The sequence below is a fragment of the Epinephelus lanceolatus genome, chromosome 16 (genome assembly GCF_041903045.1).
Source record: "Epinephelus lanceolatus isolate andai-2023 chromosome 16, ASM4190304v1, whole genome shotgun sequence".
Taxonomy (NCBI): Eukaryota; Metazoa; Chordata; class Actinopteri; order Perciformes; family Serranidae; genus Epinephelus; species Epinephelus lanceolatus.
In genome coordinates this window covers 30,414,078-30,429,685 of record NC_135749.1, presented here as the reverse complement: position 1 = coordinate 30,429,685, position 15,608 = coordinate 30,414,078, and the positions used below count along the sequence as shown (strand labels likewise).

The 15,608-nt window shown below is 42.0% G+C and overlaps 1 long non-coding RNA gene across 1 annotated transcript; it reads left to right on the top strand.

Annotated features, from left to right (window-relative positions):
• The first annotated feature begins 6,800 nt into the window (after window positions 1–6,800).
• LOC117264159 (uncharacterized) lies at window positions 6,801–9,035 on the top strand. Its single transcript, XR_004502246.2, has 3 exons — window positions 6,801–7,961; window positions 8,054–8,128; window positions 8,236–9,035. It is a non-coding gene; the product is annotated as an uncharacterized LOC117264159 (long non-coding RNA).
• Window positions 9,036–15,608: the final 6,573 nt, after the last annotated feature.

The following is a 15,608-nucleotide window of genomic DNA, read 5'->3' as shown; positions in this document are numbered from 1 at the left end:
GGTGACGCTGGTGATCTGAAATTAGGCTAACTCCTTTTGATGTAGCTATACATTCGGTAGCTAGTTAGCTAGCATTTTGCCAACGAGCTAATTTAAGATGTGACTACATAGGCCTACAATGTAATGTGTCCATGAAGACACCAATGTAATGAGTGTCACTTTTACACATCACCCAGCCACATATTTTAACCATTTTAAAATGGTTTTCTTTTCAACATAGATAGACAAGCTGAGCACATGGCATATAGCTAAATATAACAGGAAAGGGGAAAGTTCACCGAGGTTCTCCTGGGTACCGAACATGCTAAACTATTATTGGAGCACAAAGTGAAAAGGGCCAAGACTTAGGAAGGGCTACACAAACACACATCTTCACACACTTAAACACACACGCACTTGAGCTCCATGCCAAATGTCAGCCTCCCATGGCAAAACTGTGGCCACCAAAGGGCGGGGAAATTTTTGTGAACCAATAAGTGAATAAGTTCCAGGTAGAAAACTGATGCGTATGTAAAATGAAATAGCGCTGAGCAAATGCTGCCTCACTTGATTAGTTTTTAGCCATGTAAAAAAGGCCCACCTAAAATAATCTATATCAGTTTATGTGTACGCTATATTTATGATGTTTTCACCACTTTACCTTGTATCCACAGCCCTTTTTGACTGTGAACTAAGACCATAATCTTAAAGCCATCAGACTCCATTGATAGAAAGAGTGGTTTTACTTCAGTGAACATGGGAGTTGTGGTTCTACCGCTGCCTTGATTGGTTAGTGTGTAAGGTAAAGCAGAGAAAATGTTCCAAATATAGCGTATAGCGTATGATTTCTTACGTGGGTCTTTTTGCGTGGCTAACATACGTTTTGCTGCAGCCTCCATCCACAACAGTACATTGCTTAGCTTCTGTGCCGTTAGATTACATAACGGATCTCCTCCACCCCTACACTCCGTCCAGATCTCTGCGCACCTCAGACTCCGGCCTACTCTCCATCCCGCCTCCGAACTTTTGGTGACCGGGCCTTCAGCGTCGCTGACCCCACCCTCTGGAACTCTCTCCCCTTTGTATTCCGCAACACCCCTTCACTGGACATTTTCAAATCCACCCTAAAAACTCATCTGTTCACCATGGCTTTTTAATTCAATAATCCATCTCATGCCCAGTGTACCATCACACAGTTTCTCTGCTTTCTTCTGTTGTTATAGTTTTGTTGCTTTTCTGTACTGCTTGTGTCATATTGTACTGTTCTGTTGGTGTTATTGTTTCATTACTATGTATTGTAAAGTGACCTTGGGTTTCTTGAAAGGCGCTATATAAATTAAAGTTATTATTATTATCATTATTATTATTAGTTCAAGCTAAAAATGACTTAAATGAGTGGCAGATGTGATGTGATTCTTCTATAGTGAGTTACTATGCATTTATTTGGTTATTATCTGGTGAAGTGATGCTAATGATTAAGAACATAGTGGTCAAGCAGCTACTTCAGCCTTTAGCTTGTCATTTTTATCCTTTGTGATTTATGTATGTGTTAGTGCTTTTTGCAAGTTTTGGCTGCTTTTTTATTGCTTCACTTTTATTTCTAATCTAAACAACAATTAGAATCCTTTTGTATTCAAATTTCCCATCAACATCAAAATGCTGATTGAGAGAATTATTTGGACATTGTCAATAATATGGTGCAAACCCAGATAGTTTGGTATATTTTCTCAGTTGCTGTAAAATATAGTTTTAAAAAACCTTTCCATACATATTTCCCTTCCCTGCTCACTGGGAAAAATATTCCTATTGTAAATCCAACCACTGTTGGAGTTACAGCTTGGCCACTGTTTCTATTATAAGATCAGAGATGTCAGCTGGAGCAGAAAGTGCACCAAGCGTAGGTGGAGGAGAGGAAGCTCAGCGAGTGGTACGCATGTATAAATACTCAAATAGAAACTTCTTTATGTTAGTGTGAATTATTTATTCAGCAGTCTAGCATTTCCAAAATGTATTAAACCCAATGCTCCATCAGGAGACGTGTGATATGTGGCAGCATGAAAAGACATGGAGAGGAGAGAGGGAGAATTATAAAACCGTAAACCTGAGGAGAGCTGAACCATGTGGTGTTAAGAACAGACTGTGAGGGAGACAAAGGAGGACGTTATGGCACATTTCTCTAAAATACTACCTGGATCTAGTGTGTGGTTCATTTTTTGTGGTCAGGTTTTGAGTTTAAATGAGATTAATCTAAAGTATAAATGAGATTAACAGAAACTGAAAAGAGTGACAGAAATTACACCTCATGAAGACGCAATGTTTGAATTGTATAGCTATACAATATTTAATGAAAGTTCACTTTGCATGTCGTCAATTTTTTCAGGAAACATTTTAGTATTAGTAACATTTGACTGATGTACTTTATACAAAATGCTCCAGTTCCTCTTATTGTATGAGAGAAAGGCTGGGGACTCTATAAATTATCTGACCTTTGGGAACCACTTTCCTTTAAAGAGTACTATGACAGAGGCTAGGAGGTTTCAGAAGGGAGAGAAGTTTCCAAAACCAGTGACATTATCTTTGAGATGATAATTTAGGGGGGAAAAAGTGATTGTTCATACGCCTCCTCTGTCCAGGACTGCAGCCTCCTAGTTCTGAAGCAACAATGGCAGGAAATTTGCTAGAGGAGGGAGGGACACCAGCATTGTATTTTGACTCCCTCAGAGCATCAAAATACAATGCTCAGGCAGTGTCCCCAGCATCACCAAAAGGTCACCGGGGACACTGCCCAAGCACTGTTTAGCTGTGTGAGACTCATTGGTTTTTCCACCACCTCCAATGTAAACCTATCTGTGTCATTAATAGATGCATAGAGCAACAGACATAATTTAAAAAGCATGAAATTCCACTCAGTGTAGGCAGGAGTGTTGGTGAACTTGTGCCATTAAAATCTGGGCTTTTCCTTGGCGACATCTGCAATCTTTGCCTAAATAAAATCAAGTAGTTTTGTTGCCCAAACCTAACCGCCAACCCTGTCTTGCTTGCCAACCCCGTCAGCGTCAAAATATGATGCAAAAGGCTGCCTTATGCATCATTGTAGTAAAGCCCCGGGGTTCCCCACTGTCTTAAGTGAAGTTAAACTCTACTTAAAGGAGCATAAGCGAAATTCATCATTTCTAGATTGAAGGAATTAAAAAATTGCTATGTGAAGAACTAGAGGTGTAATTTCATCTGGAGTATAGCATGACCTCACACACCCTCTCTCTGTGTTGATCTCCAGCCCATTGTTTACAAGCCGGTCAGGCTGCACGTTCATGTACGTTCATGTGAATCCCCCCCCCTCCTCCTCCTCCTCCTCCTCCTCTCAGAGTCCTTGGCCCTCCCTCCCTATAAAAGGCTACAGCCAGTGAGCAATGGCATTACCTCTAAAGAAACAATGGTTGTTGGCGAAGAAGTTGTCGGATAAAGAAAGGGACAGAACCCGGATTAACATTGGCCTTGCATTTCCAAGGTGGAGAGCACTGCAAGAGCTAAAGGGGCTACAATCTGACTCGGAGCTAGCTCTTCTTCTCCTGGACAGGTACAACATAAAGTCAAATGTCTGTTTTAATTAGTGTTACAGTAATGTTAAGCACATGTCGCTATGTCGATTCAATTAAATTTAATGTTACAATCGTAGCATGGGTTAATGTCCGGAGTTTGAGTTATTAGTGGCTCGGTCCCAGCAATGGGTCAGGCGTTACGGTTGTGTTAGGTGAGTAGCCCGGCAGCCCAGCTAACATTTGCAATTAGCATTGTAAAATGTAGCCCGGCGGGCAGCCTAGTGGCTGTGTTTAGCTATTCCCTGGCCTACTTCAATGATGATGGTACCTGCAATAAATGTAATATATTTGCTGAAATGGAGGCGAGGCTCAGTGACTAGAAGAGCTGGTAGAAGCTGGTAGAGCTGCAAGCTACTCCAGTAGCCATAGTAGTTCTAGTGCTAACACTGGGAGCTAACGCTAACATTCCTCTCTTCTCCGTGAGCCGGGAGCCCGTGAGCCCACGGAGAAGAGTTGGAACGTTAGCATGGCAGCCGACTAGTGCTAACGCTAACGTCCCCACGCTTAAGCAGGCTCCCGGAACGTTAGCACGGCAGCCGACTAGTGCTAACGCTAACGTCCCCACGCTTCTCGGCTCCGGTGAGCTCTGTGAGCCGAGAAGCAGGTTCCCGGAACGTTAGCATGGCAGCCGACTAGTGCTAACGCTAACGTCCCCACGCTTAAGCAGGTTCCCGGAACGTTAGCATGGCAGCCGACTAGTGCTAACGCTAACGTCCCCACGCTTCTCGGCTCTGGCTCACTGAGCCTGGCGGAGAAGCGTAGGGACGTTAGCACTAGTCGGCTGCCATGCTAACGTTCCAACTCTTCTCTGTAAGACCTCACAGGCTCCCGGCTCAGTTGGAGTGTTAGCGTGGCAGCCGAGTAGTGCTAACGCTAACAGGAAAGCAGGGAAATACCTAAATACAGCAGAGACCGAGAGTGAGTGAAAGACATCGCTAACTTCTAAACTAAGCCAAACTAAGTTGGCTGTTTGGGTTTTATTTCCTCGCCCCTGTGGCGAGTGAATCTGCCTGCAGTGAAAGCGGGGATAACCGGTGCTTCCTCCTCAGGCTCCACTTCACTCAGCTGCCAGCACAGCCAGTTAGCCTCCCGTTTGAATCCAACCGGAGCACCGAGCCCTGGTTTGTTATTCAGGTTAATGTGGGAAGAAGCAGCGGGTATATCGGGCAGCTGAGTGAAGCTGAGTGAAGCGGAGCCTGCGGAAGAAACACCGGGACCGTCTGGATGTGATAGTCCATGGAGATGCTGCGGTGCTTGGCTGCACAGACGACGAGGGGGGGGGGGGGGGGGGGTGTTGGAGAGCAGAGGTAGAGGGAGGTATGGCTCATGACACACTTTGTTTCTACAGGCAGTGCACAACAGCGAACCTAGCGGTGAAACGATTTCGCTTATTGCCCCTTTAAGTTACAGTAAGATGTGTCACAAGCACTCTCCAGAGTGCTGATCCTGGAGCTGTTGGGGATAGGTGACATCAAGGACTACGCCATCAATTACAGAGGTTTTGATAATGTGTTTGTCAGCTACTACGTCTGTTTCTCATATGGGCTTTTTATGTTTAAGATTTGAATCTTGGTGTCATCTCGATCCAGTAAATAAGTTTAAGTTAACTGTTGTAGTTGCTAAGTGTTACTGAACTGCATGGTTCTTAGGATGGCTGTCTGTCTGTTGCACTGAAACAGACCAAAATGTCTTGGCAACTAGATGAAATGCCATATTATTTGTACGCACATTCATGGTTCCCAGCTGATGAAGCTTATTGACTTTGGTTATCCCCTGACTTTTCCTTTAGCACCATTAGCAGGTTGACAGTTGTGGTTTAGAGAGAAATGTCTTCACAAATATTCAGTGGCTTACCATGAAATTTACAATTGATATTTATGGTCCCAAGGGGATAATTTTATTAGGATGATTTTTTGCCATTTTCCCTGTATTAGACAGGACAGCTTTAGAGTGAAAGGGGGTGAGAGAGTGGGGATGACATGCAGCAAAGGGCCGCAGGCTGGAATCGAACCTGCAAGGGCATAGCCTTTGTACGTAGGGCTCTACCAGGTCAGCTAGTGGGCATCCCAAGAGAATTAATTGTAATAACTTTGGTGATCCCCTGAGTTTTTCTCTTGCGCCACCATGAGGTTATTTATTATTGAAATATCTCCACAACAACATGGATTGACATGAAATTTGGTACAGGCATACCTTGTCCCCAGAGAATAAATTAATAAATTATAATAACATTTATATTCAAGTTTTTCATTTCCTGACATCATCAGGTCAAAATACTTTGTCTGAATTTCGAATACTCTATCACTCTGTTATACTGGCAGTGTTTTTCCCATTTGGATTTTATTTCATACACGGAGACTTTGAATTCAGCCCAGTTGCCAGAAGAAACTGTTCCCGCAAACCATGAATACGTTACATTTCCACATTTCATATGTATCATATCAACGTTTCTAAAGTGACTCAATGTATAAGCTAACTATGTTATCAGGAGGTGGTGGGAATGGTGGATGCCAGCTGCAGACCACTGATTGAGACAGAGATTGCTTTTTAGGGAGTCATTGCTGTGTTTCCAGTGGCTAATTAGCTCCCAAATGTTGGTGCTGGTGAAATATTTGTATTTGTGTCTTTGAGTGTGTTTGTCTCTGTGTTATAACACTCACTGGCCACTTCAAGCTAAAGGGGACCAGAAGAGGCCCTCACTCTCACATGGTGAGAGATTTACATAACACACAACTGAGGTAAGCAGGTAAGACTGTGCATGTGTTTGCAATCATTACACCTGAACCATGCAAACACCCGTCATAATAGTATGGCTGTGTGTCCGCTCGTTTACCTCTCAGATGTGTGTGTGTGTATATCTGTTTGTGTATGTGTATGTCCGTGTTTATATCTGCATGACATGTCTGTGCCTGGTGATGCAGTGATAATGTCCATCAGAGCACGCATGGCATCCTGCCCATTTCAAGGTACTTACCACTACTGCTTTCACCTCCTGTATAAGAAAAAAAGCATCATTACTGTGATGGTATGGAATGAAATTTTCAGTTTTCTACAGTGCATGTCAATGTACAAATGATGTGCTATAATTTATATACAGTAATTATGTATTATTTTCATGTTGAAACTGTGTAGCTATGCATTTTATTTTATTTTTTTATTATTCTATTTCATTTATTTCATTATTCTTTTTTCATGATTAAAACAGTTTTTACCAGTGTTGAATATATATTTACATTTGTTAGGTTTTGGTTTCTGGCTGGATCCCAAAGCAGAGACGGACGCAGGTTTATGGAAACAAAAAGTACATTGACGAAGGAAAAAACAAAAATTGCAGGCAGTGGAGGCAGGGTGCTGGCTGGCTGGGAGGTTGTCCACTAGTGAAGAAAGACCTGTGATCTCTGGGGATGACACAAGAGTTGAGCACATGCAAAACGGCAAAAACACAAGTAAGCACAATAATGCTCGAGGCACGAAAAAACTCTGACAAGGAAGAAATCACTGCAAACGCAACACTGGAAAAGAGTATGCTTGGCATCACCGACACGGACGGAATTATCTGACATAGTATTGGAGTGAGGACCAGGTATATGCATGCAAGTTGATGAGCTGAGTGGAATCAGGTGTGCCTCATCAGCTGCAGTGGGAAGAGCCAGTCACACCCCCTGCCACACTCAAGCCTGGCAGGAACAGAAACAGAAAGGGCAGGGGGAAGGGAGAACACACAAAAATCCACCCAAAAACCAAAACCAAAACAGACTTTCAACAAAGGGTGGGTGTTTAATGCTCTCTCATACCTTAACGACAAAATAGGTTGATTTCCACTGACTTCCAAAATGACATATTACTGTTCTATTGGTCACAGTATGCAGTTGCATCTATACTGTAAAACTTGATGGTTAGGTTTAGGCAACAAAACTAGGTGGGTAGGGTTAGAAAAAACATCATGTTTTTGTCACAGTGGGCACTTTTTTACCTGCCATACTGCCAGTCTCTCAATTAACCTGGTCAATTTCTACTAACTCCGCCTCTCCACCACACCTACCTGTCCACACATCTCCCACTCCTGCCAATCCACCACACCCACCTCATCAAGCCAACTGCTCTCACCTGTGGATCATCACCTCCTGCCAGTATAAAGACTCCTGCTTCACAGAATCTCCTCGCCAGATTGTTCTTTGTCATTTATGCAAGACTTTCTAGCATTTGATTCCGAACTGCTTCCTTGTTATTGACCCTGCCCGTTCCTGACTCTTCTGCTTCGTCTGCTCCCCGGTAAACCACTCTGCCTTCTGTTTTCAACCACGAGCTCTGCCTCTGCCTTCCTGGTTCCTGTTCACCTGTTTGATGCGGCTGCCTGGAAAGACCGTCACCCCACTCTCCAAAGTGAGTTTACTGGTTAAATCACCAGTGATCCTCTGAGCTGTTGATTGCTTTGTTGTGTAGTTGCATACTCTGCCTTTGTGTGTGCGTCACAGATTCCATGTTTTATCGCTGCTGTCAAGCTCTCCCCTGTCCATGGCCGGCTTTGCATTAGAGAGACTGTTTCCTCCGTGAGTACTCCTGGTTTTGGAAATCCCGCTCTTCTTACATCGCTCTCTGCCTGCCCTCTCTCATTACCATTGCAAACAATTGGACTGTCTGCTGTGTGTGCGTCCAGCGGATGCCGGCTCCTCACCTGTGTGCTGCCTCAGCGTTCCACGTGGAGAGCTGTGGACTGATTCTATTCCCCTGAGGGCTCTGAACCTGAACATCGACACTCTCTTGCTTTACCAGTCTGCACTCCCTATATTTATTGAAGTGGTGAAGTAAAGCTCAGTATAAACTGTTCCATCTGTTCCTGGTGTGCATTGGAGTTCAAACCCAATAACGTAACATGACATATGTCATACAGTATGTTGTTTTCAGATACTATGCTTTAATGTTATTAAAAGAAATCAACGTTGACTTTGGGACACAAACACCAGTATCTTGGATGAAAGTCCTGTGCTTGATTGATCCATCCACCACCCATCTTGCGCACCCTATAGGGACTCTTTGATCTTTATACAACATTATGCAGACCAGGTTCCATTAAGTGCACTGGACTTTGACGTCAATATGACATAATGACCAAACTGTGACTACAGCTTTCAGGTCCATCACATGATGCCACTGAGCCCAAAAGAATTTTACCCATAGACTGGCATTGTTAAAGAGCCAAATGAAAATCAGTGGATACATTTTTTTTTTTTGGGGGGTATCACAGCCCCCATGAAATGACTCAGGATTTGATTCAGCATTTATAGGAATGAACAGAGCCCCGCTTCCAATGCTGTATCCAGTCCTCGTTATACACACACGACGCAGACTTAATTGCTTTTCATGCTCTGCTACAGGGCGCCGCCTTACAAAAAACATGAGTTTGGATCGTATAAAGCTGCTTGCTAAGTAAACATATGTGGCCCTTTTTCGGTGAGGCTGTCCATGTTTCATCACCTCCAGTATATTGTTCTTTTTTTAGCCCCATTTTGAGTCAAGATTTAAAACTCATTCATTTTTATTATTTGCTGTATAAGACAAGTGTATTTTTTTTCCAATCCTCAAAATAATTACTGGTGTCAGTTTTTGATCTTCGGAGTGTTTCAGTGTACATTTTTCAAATTCTTTACAGTGGGTTTAGGAGAATGTGTAAGGGTTTTGTTTTTCTCTTGATAACTGACTTCTTACAGTGCAATTAAACTAAACTTCCTGACTGGTGATCCAACACAAGTGCTATTAGACCTATAAGTAGGACATTTGCACCGTGGCATTTACAAAGTCTGTGAGCTAAAGGTTAGAGCTTGTGGCCTGAATCCCCATGCAGACTGGGAAAGTCTTGGCAGGCAAAATGAGCAAGTAACACCCTCGACTGTATTGGTGAATACCACAGAGATCCCCTGAGCAAGGCACTTAACCCCACAGCTGCTCCAGTAGAGCGGCTCAGAGGGAAGTCCCCAGATCTGATTACATATAGCTGAATGTGAAACTGTATTGACTGGAATGAAGTTATGAGTGCACATATAAACACAACACTGAAACTATAAAGGCGCAGATTGACTATGTGGCGTGCTTGTATGCTGTCTGTGGTGCCGAACACCATGGCAACACTAAATAATGTGTCATGGCAGCTGTATACTTTTTGTATATTTGTTTTTCCTTTCTGGGTTGGCAATAAGCAAATAAATTCAGCGCAAATTGGGCTGGTTAGTAGGATGTTTAATCGTTTCAGCCCCTCTCAAAAGACCTTTTCATAAAATATGTATAAATGATTATGTACATTCCCCAGCGGAGGATTACGTGCCCATGGCCAAGGGCCCTCTGTCAGCTTTTCTCCAGGGTCCACATACCCCTGGATGTGGAGCTGTGGACTTCGTATTTCTCTTTCAGGGATTTTGTGCCTATGCTCTCTGAACTATTATTTGCTATGACTGAATGAACAACATTTCAAGCTCTACCCAATCACAGTACAATTGGGCGGTACTTGTCCCCCCTGACCATTCTAGCATCAACCTTGTCAAAACCTGGCACCTACATGACCCAAGATGCAACTTTACCGTTGATAGATTGGTCCATGAAAGTGGTGTAAAATGACTCAGGTCTTTTACATCACTGGGCCCATAGAGCAAGTGCACTGGAGACTTCCACTGGTCAAGTCGGTTAACTTCTGGTTTAGCACTAAAATGGGGATAAAATGAGTCCATCATGCAGCTCTTCTGGACTTTCGAAATGTGATCACACCGAATGGATTCAATCCAGATAGCGAAACAAGTCATTTCACAATGTACCTTAATGTAGCCTACATAATGTATCAGATTTCATACAGCTCCCCCTAGAGCCACATAATGCTTTGTACATCTTATTTCACAAGACCTGTAAACAGACTGAAATGTGAAAAATCAGAAGCGTTTGCCTTTAACATCAGAATATTAAATTGGTATCGTAAGCAAGTCAGCCTTACAGAGCTGTTAGCATCGCTGTAGATTCTCAGTTTTTTAAGGCTTTAGAAGATCTTTTCATACATATTATTACAATACACAATCCTGACAGAGAAATTAAAGAAAAATGTGCAGTCTATGTAACATTAAACTCTGATTTCAGTATTGAGTTCCAGCATTGAGTTCAAAGTGTTTTCCATCACATCTTTGCCTCTGATATGATATAAATCTCTCTGTATAATTTCCTTTCTGCTCTTAAAAAGCGAAAAGAAAAGTGGTTATTGATCAAATGTTGACTTGACTCATCTAAACTGTTGATAGCCACAAAATAAACACAGTTACAATAATAGAATACTTGTTAAAAAAAATGTGGAAAAAAAAGGATCCAGGTGATGAGATCTGTCCTCATCACTTCCATTTTTTACCTAACCCTCGCTGAGAGTTTGATAAGTTGTGTTTGTGTCTCGCTGACAGCAGCTGTCTCCTGCTGTGTGACAGACTGGACTCAACTCTGCAACGAAATCAATCCTCTGATCATCTGTGATTACAAATGAAACTCTGCTCCCATTTGTCTCCAATAGGAACAGTGACGAAGCATTTTCCCATCACATCTTTCGACATCCATTTGTCTGATTTGTTCTGTTGCAGATAATTAAACCATAATCAGCAGCAAGGATCTACAAAAACGACAAAATGACGTCTTTCATTTTATACGTCTTTTTCCTTTGGCTCTGCTTTATCTCCCTCCACCTATTCATCCTGTTTACAATTTGCTCAAATTTGTTTTGTGTCAGCTGCATGATTAGGGTGCCATGCTTACCTGACAGTTGTTGCTATGGTGACAAGGTCTCTGAAATGTGTTTGTTCTGTTCTCTCCCCTGTATCTCTGCTTTTTGCTCCCACCTTAAAATACACTCTTTGTTTTTTAACCTTTGAAAAAGATGCACTGAGCATTTCAGCCGTTCTGTTGTTTTCAACAGCACTGCTGCTTAAACTCTGCTGCACCCACCTGGGAGCTGCCCAGAGCAACAGACTGAGGAAGAGGAAGAAAGAGGAACCACAGAAGGTGGGTGGAGGTGTGCAATATTCTGTCTTTTTATAAGGAAAATAACAGTGTAAAGTGTTTTCTTGTGGTAATTTGAAGTAGTAAACTTAATAGTCTCTTAGTCTGGAGGTTGTCCTGTTGTAATTGCTTCAAATGTGTTACAAGTATTGTCACATGAAAGAAAGCAATCTGCCTTTTGTAGCCTTTTTACCTGCTTTCAGTTTAGAAATCTAATGATATATGATAATGATAATAAAAGCTTTCTTTATGGACATACATTCCCACCCTCCAAGAAGAAACAACAACAACAACCATATCAAACATATACAGAAATGCGAGTGTATAAAAATGAGATTTTAGTAGTAATTTAAAAGAAGTCAGTGAGGTTGCAAGGCAAATTTCAACAGGGAGACTGTTCTAGAATTTTGGGGTCCTGACAGCAAAAGCACAGTCTCCTTTAGTTGTAAGTTTAGACTGAGGGACTGTGTGCAGGTATATCGGGGCATAAGAGTTAGCTAGGTCATATAGTGCTTCAAAGGTAATGAGAAAAACCTTAAAATCAATCCCGAAGTTAACAGGAAGCCAATGCAGTGCTGCTTAAATGGAGGTTATGTGATCTCTTTGTTTGATTGAGTTGACAATCTTACTGCTGCGTTTTGTACAATTTTAAAGCGTGAGCGCGCTTTATTGTTTAGGTAGTTAAAGCAGCTGTGCAGAACTTTACGTTTTTGTTGATTATAGCGCCCCCTTTGGTCGAAGTGGTATGACACAAACAGCCTGGTGTCGTAAAATTCCAACTACAGCCGGCATTCGGCCTCATTCGTAAAATCTCGACTGCAACCGGCAATTAGCGCATGCATTTGTTTTGGAGAGCGAGACAACACAGCAAAGTTGCTACCTGCAGCCTTCGCTTGCAAAGCTAATGTTACTAACGTCAGGTCAGTCCAAGTAATTAGTGGAAACAACAAAATTACTCAGTAAATTCTCCTGTCGTGTTTCTGTTCTGATCTAATCCTAACACAGCATCGCTTGCAAAACTAACGTTACTAACGTCAGGTCAGTCCAAGTAATTAGTGGAAACATGCTAACGTTACACACAGGTTAGTAGTAAAGTAAGACCTGTTCATAAATGTTCTGGTGTAGCTCTGAATTTCTTATAAACTGAGGACAACTGCCTGCTGTGTATTTGTGTTCATGGTCACAGTCACAGATAATTTTGTGGCGTTTGTTGTACTAGACAAAAGCGGTTCACATCAGCTACATTTAGCTTGCTTATAACTTCCATATTGTCATATATTGGAGTGAAACGTCTAACAAGTTGTGGTATATTCTCTAAATAAAAACAAAAATAACAAACCTGTCTATTAGGAAAAGGGGCAACAAATCTCTCAGCTCTCTCCACTTGGTGAATGCCTGACCGAGGTTTACACGCATTTGGGCTCGAGCCCTGTCACTGTCCCGTTCAGCCTTCTTCTGTTCTTTTTCTTTTAGATGGTGCTCCTTCTTTATCCGCCATGACATTGAAAGTACAACCAAGTCCTTATAGATACGTCTGGTAAAACTGTTATGTGTTATGTGTTCAGCAGTACCGCTTACTCGAAGAACACTCTCTGTAAACACGGCTCCTTCTTCTTCTGTGGTTTAAAGGCTGCGGGCTTGCAGAATTACTTCCGCCTCCGGGTGCCATATTCTGGTTTGCTGACTTCCGCTGTGTCCAACCCGAGCCAGGCTACACTAAATAGCCATATAGAGAAAGGCTTTTTCGTCGCTGTTGGGTTCAAATAAATATGTGGATCTTCAAGGGGGGGTAATATGAACTAGGGACAGTTTGATAAATGGTAAAATGTTCCGCACAGCTGCTTTAAAGAGTGAATGGCAGTAGTCAGTTCTTTAGAAACAACTTTCTATGAATTGGGAAATAACTTTCTCCAAATCAGAGACTGATAAAAATGGTCTGATTTTTTAAATCAACTGAAGTTGATAAAAAAAACAGGACTGAACAACATGATTGACATGATTGTTGAATGTTAAATTGGAATCAAAAATAAGTCCTAGATTTCTAGCAACGAACTCAACAGAAAGTGCCAAGTTAACATGTGTCACTGAAGACTCAAGTGTTATGTGGCCCAAATAATATTACAGGTTTTTCTTCATTGAGTTGGAGGAAGGTATTAGACACCCAGCACGTAATATTCCCCAGACATTTGTTAAAATGTCAGTGTGTTGAGGGTTTCAGGTTTCATACACACATAGAGATGCATGTCATCGGCATAACAGTGGAAAGAGCATGTCAATAAAAGTCTACAGCCAAGCTAGCAGCTCTGCAAGTAATACTTCTTGTAAAGAAAACCAAGCTGTTCAATAGATGAACTTAGGGGGAAACCTTATGATCACACAGAAGGTGTGTGTATGTACTGCTAGCTCACCTTTAGCACCAGTGAGCTAGCTAACTTTACAGCTCAGTCGAGGAGGACACCATAAATAATTACATCCCTCTCCCTAGCATGAGCCTCTCATCAATGAGTAGATGCACACTTCCTTCTGTGCGGTGATACAGTTGGCAGGTGTAGTTGGATAGGATAAAAATACTTCCTGTATTATGCTTTGTGTTTATTTCCAATTAACTTGCACAGATATGATGTGTCTTTTTTTGCTTCCTGATTAGCTGTATTTCATGCTAATACATGGCCCATGTGGCTGCTACATTACTCTTTACCTTTTCCCGTTGTCATGTCTTTCCAGTATAACTTTTTGAAGCAGGATGCGTGAGTATTGACACATTTTTTTCCAGCGCAGTTTTAGAATTTGTTAGAAAAAAAACACTTGATTGATGGTGCATGCTGGAGGGATGACAACGCAGCGCAGAAACCAGGCCACACTTCAATTATAATAGAGGGGTATTGATCCCATCTGAACACGGTGGCTGCCTCAAAGCAGAGTCACAGTCATGCACTCATACAGATGATCCTGCACACAGTCTCACGGCATTCACAGACAAACATTTGCATAGCAAAGCACACATGTCAACCAGTTATTTGCACACTTGATCACTGTCTCATTTGCTCATTTGTTATGCAGTATCGTATGTTTCCCCCCTCGTTCATTTGATCACTGTTGAATCACCTCAGGCGGGATGGGTGCATGCATGTGATATGGCAGCTGCACAATATTCATAGCCTCCTGCTCCATTTGAAGGCTCTAAAAACAGCAGTATAATTGTCTAATCTTCCACAGCAGGTGGTGCATACAGAAATAAAGCAAGTGAAGCTGCAGCTTTGCTCTGACCGACCATGATCATCACATTGTTTCCATGTGATTTCTGTTTATGCCGCTTTTACTGTGTGTCTTGGCCAGGGTTTTCATTCCCCACACTAGCACTGATTGAACAATCTTTATTCCAGTGTAATGCCAGTGAAATAAGGGGCTTAGGCCTCATTTCTTGTCAGTAAATTCTTTTGTGAATCACTTTCTGTTCTTCATTTTCCATGTTTTTTTGATTATTTCTCTGTTCTCTAATCTCCTCCTCAGCCCTACTCTGCTTCAGTTTCTACTCTTAATCATCAGTATGAATCAATCCCATGTTTTGTGCAACACACTGCTGCTCACATCTGTCTGACAAATGTGGCCATACTAATGCAGGCTATATCTCGTGTGTGTGGAGAATAGTGTGGATGCGCCACACTTTTCCCCCGATGCCATTGATGATGCAGATGTGCACTTTGTTCATGTTTTAGTCTTTTTCATAGCAACAGAAAAGCTTAAGTCTGAACAGCTGCTGACAACTAAACAAAAACCCAGAGAGAAGATGCTTAATTTAACCAATTGAATAGTTAGAATTTCTACAGTTGTAACGTGATAAAAATGAACAATTGTACAGCTTAATATGAAATATGATGCATCTCAAGGCTATCTTAAGGCTCAGTAACTTTTACAACATAATGGGAGCTTCCACACATACATCATTTATATCTGTCTGATAGGGATACATACATCTTTCTGGTGTATTTTGTGAATGACTTTGGTCAAAAACAG